Here is a 9,176-nt window from a genome sequence, read left to right on the forward strand (position 1 = left end):
CAGTGCAGAGCCTGCTTGGGATTCTCTCTCCCTCTCTCTCTCTGCCCCTCCCATTCTTGTGCTCTCTCTCTCTCAAAGTAAATAAACATTAAAAAAAAGAAAATTAAAAACAAAAACAAAAACAAAAACAGAACCCTTCCCAGGCAATTTAACACACACTCACAAACATATTTCTCCACTGGAGAAATGCTGAACTATGATGAGTAGCTAAAAGTAAAAATTTAGTAAATGATACTTCTGTCTTGCAAAACAAACAAAAAAAGGAACATAAAGGCAAGTATCTAACATGTAATTGTATTTATTTTAAAATGTAATTACAAAAATCAAATAAAGTAAAATAAAATGTAGTTACAAAAGAATATATGCTATAAAAGATACATGAAGAAAAAGTCATTTCTCCATTTCTTCAAAGTTAACATAATGCTATATAAACAGAACTAGGTGGTTACTACTTGTTTTCACAAAACTGCAATTATTTACTATGTGAATCTTTTTTCTTAGTAGATGATTGACATGCATCCAAGTCAACTGATTATATATATATATTATATATACATAATTATTTTTAACAGTTGCATAATAATTGATAGCAGATTGAACCATACTTTATTCAACCATTCCTTTCGCTTCTAGATAAACCTTCAAATTGGTTTCGGTTTTCTGACAGTACAAATAAAGCTGAAATAAACATTTTGTACAAATACCATTGTGCATTAAGTGTTTTTATTCCCAAAAGATTGATTCCCCACAGTGAGTGTACTGAGTAAAAGAACATGTGTATTTTTACTTTTACCAGACATTACCATAAGTATTTCATAAAAAGCTTTCAGTAATTTATCCCCCCACATACACACCCCCCAACAGCGTGTGTGTGTGAATGGCTCTCTCCCTCTCAGTTGCACCAACAGGAGATGTTTTGTTTCCTTTAGTTATAGCTTCATTTTGCATCTCCCTCACCAAAAACGAAGAATCTTTTCATGAGTTTATCAGACATCTGTATTTTCTCTTCTGAGAATATCTTGTTCATTAATTTTCCCATTGGTTCGTTTGCTTTACTCAGAGCAAGATACATTAGCATTCATGTAACATGTATGCCACATATTTCAGTTTATTGTTTCTCTTTTGGTTTTGTTGTTAGTGATTTTTGATGTATAAAATTTGTTAACTTTAATGGAATTGAACATGTCAATGTTTTTATGACTTGTGACTTCTGGGTAACCCGTCTTACGAAGGTCTTTCCTATACAAAGATCATGAAATAGCATCCCCAGTTTTCTTATAACATTGTATCGTTTTATTTTAGGCATCAATCCATCTGTATGATATTTTTACACAAGGTATGAGAAAAAAGGCTAGCTTAGTTTTATTCTGTAAATATTAAATTAGGCTAGCATCATTTATAAAGAAACTACACTTTGCCCGAGACACAAAACACCTATCTGGTCATATATTAATTCATATTTCATATATGCTGGGATCCATATCTGAAATTTCTTTTTGTTCCCACTAATCAACTTTTTTTTTATTGCATTCAGTGGGTCAGCAAGAGCTGGAGCAGTGTATAAAGGGCCACACTCACTTTTAGGGAGTGGCTTATTCCCTGGAAGGATAGGACTCACTGTGGTTCCTTTTACTTCAGATCAGATGACTCAATAATTCTAATTATTGCTTAAATCTTAGGTGTGAGCAAGAGTTTGATTCAAATTTGAAGGGCGCCTGGGTGGCTCAGTTGGTTGAATGGCCGACTCTTGATTTTGGCTCAGGTCTTGACCTCACAGTTCAGAATTCCAAGCCCTGAGTCAGACTCTGCACTGGCAGCACGGAGCCTGCTTGGGATTCTCTCTCTCTCCCTCTCTCTCTCTCTCTCTCTGCCCCTCATCTGCTCTCTCTCTCTCTCAAAATAAACATTAAACAATTAGAAAAAAGAATTTGATTCAAATCCAATTCTACAAAATAATGCATAATACAAAAACCACAATACTTATACTTAGAGTGAGCAATAAAGAGTGGTCAGGCAATTTCACCTTGTTATGCTAGCAACGTATCATGTTATCTCCCAGAACACGATTTAAAATCACAAGTATTGATGTGCAAGAGTAAGTTTTTTTAAACGTGGTAAAATATGCATAACATAAAGTTTACCAACTTAACCATGTCGAGTGTACCGTTCAGTAGTAAGTATATACTCATTGATGTGCAACCAATCTCTGGAACTTTTTCATATCCATTAATCAAGAACTCCCAGTCGTCCCTCCCCCCAGCCCCTGGAAACCACCGTTTTACTTTCTGTTTCTAGGAGTTTGACGACTCTGGATAGATCATATAATTAGAATTATACAGTATTTGGTTTTTAGTGAGAGGCTTATTTCATTTAGCATAATGTCCACGTGTTTAGAAGAACATCTACAGTTTAAGAAGTTCCATATATATTCTAAATATTAACCACTTTTCAGATATATGATTTGCAAATGTTTTCTCCAGTTCTGTAGATTGCCTTTTCACTCTGTTGATTGTGTCCAATGCACAAAAGTTTTAAATTTTGATGTAGTCCAATTGCTTTTTTACTTTTTTTTCCTTTGCTTTTTTTTTTTTCCCTTTGCTTTTACTTTTGTTGCCTGTACGTTTGGTGTTATATCCAACAAATCATTGCCAAATCCAATGTCATGAATGTTTTTCCACTATATTTTCTTCTAAGAGTTTTGTAATTTTAAGTCTTACATTTAAGTCTTTAATACATTTTGAATTAATTTTTGTACATGGTGTAAGGTAAGAGCCATTATTCTCGTGCATGTAGATATCCACTTGTCCCAGCACCATTTGTTGAAAACACTGTACATTCCTCATTGAATGGTCTTGGTACCTTTGTCAAAACTCATATGCTCTTATACACACAGGTTTCTTTCTGAGCTCTTTATTCTATTCCATTGGTCTATATGTCTGTATTTATGCCAGTACCCACCATTTTGATTATTGTAGCACTGTAATAAGTTTTCAAATCAGGAACTATTAAACCTCCAAATTTGTTCTTCTGGTCCCTTGAGATTCCATATGAGACTTGGGGATGGATATGTCTATTTTTACAAAAGTTGCTGGGATTTTGATAGGGATTGCACAGAATCTGTATATTGATTTAGGTAGTATTGACATCTTAACAATGTTAAGTCTTACATTTCATGAACATGAGAGGTCTTTCCATTAATGTATATCTTCTTTGATTTCTTTCAGTAATGCTTTGTAGTTTTCAGTGTACAAGTCTTTTGCCTCAGTTAAGTTTCCAGCTTTATTTTTTTTGCATGTGGATATCCAGTTGTCCTAGCATCATGTGTTAAAATACTATTTTTTCCACCTTAATTTGCTGTGGCATCCTTGTCATAAATTAATTGACCATAAATAAGAGTTTACTTCCACACTCTATATTTTCATTGATCTCTATGTCTGTACTTCTGCTAACCTTTCGCTCTCTTGAATACTGTAGCTTTTCAAATTGGACATGTGAATCCTCCAATTATGTTCTTCTTTTAAAAAAAAATTGTTTTAACTATTTTGGGTACCTTCCATTTCCATATGAATTATAGGATCAGTTTGTCAATTTCCACACCAAAGCCAGTTGGGATTTTAATAGGCATCATGTAGAATCTGAAGATTAATTTGGGGAATACTGTCATCTTAACAATATTAAATCTTCTAACCCATGGACATGGGTTGACTTTCTGCAAATAGAGGTCTTTCACATATTTTCAATAACATTTTGTAATTTTCAGTGTATAAGTGTTGCATTTATTTTAATTAAATTTATAGCTATTTTAATTTTAGGCTATTGTGAATAGAACTGACTTACATTCATTTTGAGAATGTCATAGCTAGTGTGTAGAACTCAAAATGATTTTTGTATATTGCATTTATGTCTTATGATCTTTTAGAATTGGTTTATTAGAGCAAGAGGTTTTTTAGTGGATTTACCCTGGGGTTTTCTTTATTCATGATCACACCATCTGCAAATAGACACAGGTTTAGTTCTTGCTTTTTAATTTATATGACTTGTTTCTTTGCCTTGCCTAATAAATCTGGTTAAAATATACAGTCCAATGTTGAATAAAAGTGGTGAGAATAAACACCCTTGTTGTTTCCCTGATCTTAGTGGGGGGCATATTCAGTGTTTCACCATTATACATGTCACAGGTGGGTTTTTCTTTTCTTTTCTTTTTTTTTTATCAGCATCAATATCTTTTTTTTTAATTTTATTTTTTATTTTTTAAAATTTACATCCAAATTAGTTAGCATATAGTGCAACAATGATTTCAGGAGTAGATTCCTTAATTCCCCTTACCCATTTAGCCCATCCCCCCTCCCACAACCCCTCTGGTAACCCTCAGTTTGTTCTCCATATTTATGAGTCTCTGTTTTGTCCCCCTCCCTGTTTTTATATTATTTTTGTTTCCCTTCCCTTATGTTCATCTGTTTTGTCTCTTAAAGTCCTCATATGAGTGAAGTCATATGATTTTTGTCTTTCTCTGACTGACTAATTTCACTTAGCACAATACCCTCCAGTTCCATCCATGTAGTTGCAAATGGTAAGATTTCATTCTTTTTGATTGCGAAGTAATAATCCATTGTATATATATACGACATCTTCTTTATCCATTCATCCATCGATGGACATTTGGGCTCTTTCCATACTTTGGCTATTGTTGATAGTGCTGCTATAAACATGGGGATGCATGTGTCCCTTCAAAACAGCACACCAGTATCCCATGGATAAATGCCTAGTAGTGCACTTGCTGGGTCGTAGGGTAGATCTATTTTTAGTTTTTTGAGGAACCTCCATACTGTTTTCCAGAGTGGCTGCACCAGCTTGCATTCCCAGTCACAGGTGGGTTTTTCATAGATGCTCTTTATCAGGCTAAAAAAGTTTCCTCATATTCCTAGTTTATTGAATGATTTTATCACGAAAGAATGTCGGATTTTGTCCCATGCTTTTCCCCTATATATTGAGATTATCATGTGTTTTTTGTAGTTTATTCTATAATTCTTTATCCTATATTTATATAATGCATTACACTGATTCATTTTCATATGTTAAGCCAAACTTGCATTCCTGGAATACATCACACATCTTGGTCATGGTGCATAACCCTTACTAATATGCTGCTGGATTTAGTTTACTAGTATTTTGTTTATTTTTGCATCTATATTCACCAGAGATATTGGACTTTAGCTTACTTTTTTTGTGATATTTTCTCTAACTTTAGTGTCTGGGTAATATTGTCCTCATAGAATGAGTTAGGAAGTGTCACTCTCTTAGTCTTTGGAAGAGTGTGGGAAATTTTGGTATTCTTCTTTGAACATTGAGTAGTATTCACAAGTGAAGTCCTCTTGGCCTGGGTTTGTCTTTGTAGAAAATTTTTTGATTACCAATTCAATCTCTTTACTTGTTACAGAGTTACTCAGATTTCCTATTTCTTCTACAGTCAGTTCCAGTCTTTCATGTCTTTCTTACAGTTTTGCCATCTCATGTACATTACACAGTTTGTTGGCATTGTTCATAGTATCCCCTTTAATCCTTTTTGTTTCAGCAATGTTAGTCCTGATGTCCTTCATTCATTCTTGATTTGAGTAATCTGAGTGTTCTACTTTTTTCTTGATCAATCTAGCTAAAGATTTGACAATCTTATTGATCTTTTCAAAGGACCATTTTTAGTGTCATTGATTTTTATTGTTATTTATCTATTCTCTATTTTATTACTTTCTGCCCTAATTTTTACTTCCTTATACTTGACGTAGTTTAGTTTGCTCTTCTTTTTACAGTTTCTTAGGTTAAAGGTTAAGCTATTGATTTGAGAGTATATTGTTTTTTAATATGGTCATTTAGAGCCATAAATTTCCTTCTAAGCACTGCTTTAGGTGCATTTTATGCATTTAGGTGCATAAGATTTTGTATGTTGCATTTTTATTTTCTAATGGGAATTTGGCTGTTAATGTTATTGGGGTTTGCATAGTACATGCTGGAAGGCTGGTTTGTGCAAGCACATCCTGAATGTCCCTGTTAATCACTATCTTGAGAATGTAGAGATCCTGTCCTCCCTTTACATTCCTATTAGGCAGAATATGTAGAAGAATGTGCTGCTCTGCCTTCAAGGTCAGGGCCTCGGGGGTGGCCAACATTGAGCATCTCCCTTAGAGAATGTCCAGAAGGCAGGCTTTGATTTCTTTGGAAGGCTGGCTATGCTAGGAGGGGAAGAGCTACAGACAGTTGCTGGGCTAAGTTGCTACATTATAAAAGCTTGCTGCGTGTAGATTCTGGCAGTGGATTTTTCCATCATTGTCTTTTCTTTGGCCCCACCAGCCCATCACCCATCCTTGGCTTAGAGTCTGCTAGGGTGCAGCTACACGGGTTCTCTTGCATATGATGGGTCATTTTTTTGCTTCTTTCAAGATTTTCTCTTTGTCTTTCAACATTTTGACAGTGATGCACTGACAAAGGAAATGTACAACTCTTTTAATGTTTGTGGGCCCTGCTCCTGCGCTCTCAGGGAGGCTATACTTTAACTTTTACTAAGGTCAGAATGACTTCAAACTTCAAAGCATGGGGTCTATTTCTGCCCTGAGCACACATTGTACATCTGCTTCCTTAGCAAATAACCTAAAAAAAAAATTCAAACTAAAGATAATAATAAGAATCTTCCTAAATTCCATTCCCATATCTCCAGCGCCTACAACCGGACACATGTCAAAAGCATAAGATAAAGTTTGTAATTTTCTGGAATGCCCTTTGTCATGGTGATTTGTAACTCTTGAAATAACAAAAAAACACATATAACACTGTATTAAACATTCCTTCTCTGGAGCACTCTGTTCTTTGTGAAGATTGTGTATCCTGGGCAGCTGTCTTCACTTGGGCTCAAATAAAACTCTTCCTTTTTTTTTTAGAAATTCTAAAAGGTTTGCTCATTTTGTGTTGACAGTATCTATCTAGCTGTGGATCTCTTTGTGTTTTTCCTGCCAGGAGTTTGTTGACCTTTTAGGTTAATGCTTTTTATCAAGTTTAGAAAGTTTTCAATCATTATTTTACATTAGTTTTTTCTGTACCTTTCCTCTCCTTCTGGTATTTCTGTTATGTGTATGCTGGTACATACATGGTGTTTGGTTCTTAATGGTATCTCACATCTCTCTGAGGTTCCGTTCATTTCCTTCTAACTCTCTGCTCTCTTCAGATTGCATAATCTCTATTGATCTCTCTTTAAGTTCCGCCATTCTTTCTTCTGCCAGCTCAAATCTATTGTTACTCTAGTGAATTTTTCATTTCAGTGAGTGTACTTTTCAACTCCAGTTTCCCTTTGGATCTTTTTTATAATTTCCCTTTATTGATATTCTCTATGATGAGACATTATCATCACACATTCTTTTAATTCTTTAAACATAGTTTTAGTTCTTTTAACATCATACCTACTTTGAAGATTTTGCCTAATACGTCCAACATCTGGGCCCACACGAAGGCAGTTTCTCATGCTTGCTTGAGAAACTTGTTTCTCGATACACAGATTACACTTTCCCATTTGTGTGCGTGTTTTCAATTTTTGTTGAAAACTGAACATGTTAATAGTATTTTGTATCAACTCTGGATACCAATCGCCCCCACACAGCCTCCGGCTACTTGTTTATTTTTCACTTTGTTTGGTAGCTAGACTAGTTCGGTGAAGAAGATTCCTCCAGCAATGCACAGCCTGTGACATCACTCCTCCAAAGGCTCAGCCTTTGACCACGTAGAGATGCATTCTCATCATGCACAAAGTCACCCTAGGATGACAGCTGTCTTAGGTAGGCTGTCAGTCTCTTTCACTTCTTTGTTAAGCTGTCTGCCCTTGTTGGTATCACACCTAACAGCAAGTCTCCACTAATTGCCAGTTGATCTGCTCTTTTCAGTGATCCCTTGGGGCACAAACTGCTACACAGTGGGATCCCTTTAATGTCAGGTCTCCTTGCAGGAGTAAAATTTGAGAAGACTTTGAGGTTTTTTCTTGTCCCAGGAGAGTGCTCTTCTTAGCTCCCTTTTCCTTAATTGCTTGTCACCAAAATCTCCATTGTTTGTGGCACTATTTTTAGGTGTGACATTCCCTACACTCTGTTCCAAATAAAGCCAGTTGCCTTGGGAAGAGCTTCAAAGCTCTTTATTCTTACAACGCCTCTCCCCCACTGGGCAAAATGTCTGAGCCAGCCGCTCCGGAGCTAAAGGGCCTACTTCTCTTGGAGTAACCCCATCCCTCCGCCCCTCCCAATTTATAGGCAAGGTGCTGGGCTGGAACAGGAGCCTGTGCTAATTTTGGCTTGCCTGCCCCATCAAGGAACCTCCACACTACTAGTGAGCTGGGACAAGGGTGATCTGGGCCTCAGTGTTTTGGGCCTGCCATGCCACTGCTAAGAGTGTGTGCCCTATGAATCAGGGCTTGGTGGAAGATAGCCCTAGACATCTCAGTTGCACTTGCCTGGAATTTAGCCTCTGTAAATTGAAGCTGGGGTAGATGAGAATGCCCACAGCCTCTGATCCTAAGGAGATGCCACAGAACCGGATGGAGATCTGGAAGGATGACTGTGATTTTAAGTGGGATCGTTTTGAGCGTCTCTTTCCATGATCTCCCTGTTAAGCTTCTGGCTGGTGTGCCTCGCTTTGTCTCGCATGCAGCTGTTCGCCTCCACTAATGGTGAACTGATCGCCTTTCCTTTTTTGACAATTCGATCGTGCATAAATTGCTCCACAGTGTGATCCAATTAGTCAGTCATTTTGCAGGGCCAGTCTTTGAGGCCAGTCTTTGAGGTCTGCTCCAACCCTAGGACATCTCTTTAAAAAGAGAGCTGTCTCTTGATAACCTATTAATTTGACTGCAATAATTTTATATGATTACATTCTGATATCTGCAGTATCAAGTTCTTCTCTTGCTCTACTTCGTTCACATTGTTTCCTTGCCTGTCTTTTTGAAAACTATCCCCTTATCAACTTTAAAACCAATTTAATAAACATTCTATTGGGCTTTTAAGTAGAATGCCATTAAATTTGTATCTTAGTTTTGGAAGATGAACATTTTTATTAAATAACACGCCCACCCAGGAACATAATATATGAAATCCATCAATATTATCCTACACTTTTCTTCGTGTAGATGTCAGAGGGTGAGATGAGCTGGA

Source organism: Neofelis nebulosa, chromosome X (genome assembly GCF_028018385.1).
Source record: "Neofelis nebulosa isolate mNeoNeb1 chromosome X, mNeoNeb1.pri, whole genome shotgun sequence".
NCBI classification, from domain to species: domain Eukaryota; kingdom Metazoa; phylum Chordata; class Mammalia; order Carnivora; family Felidae; genus Neofelis; species Neofelis nebulosa.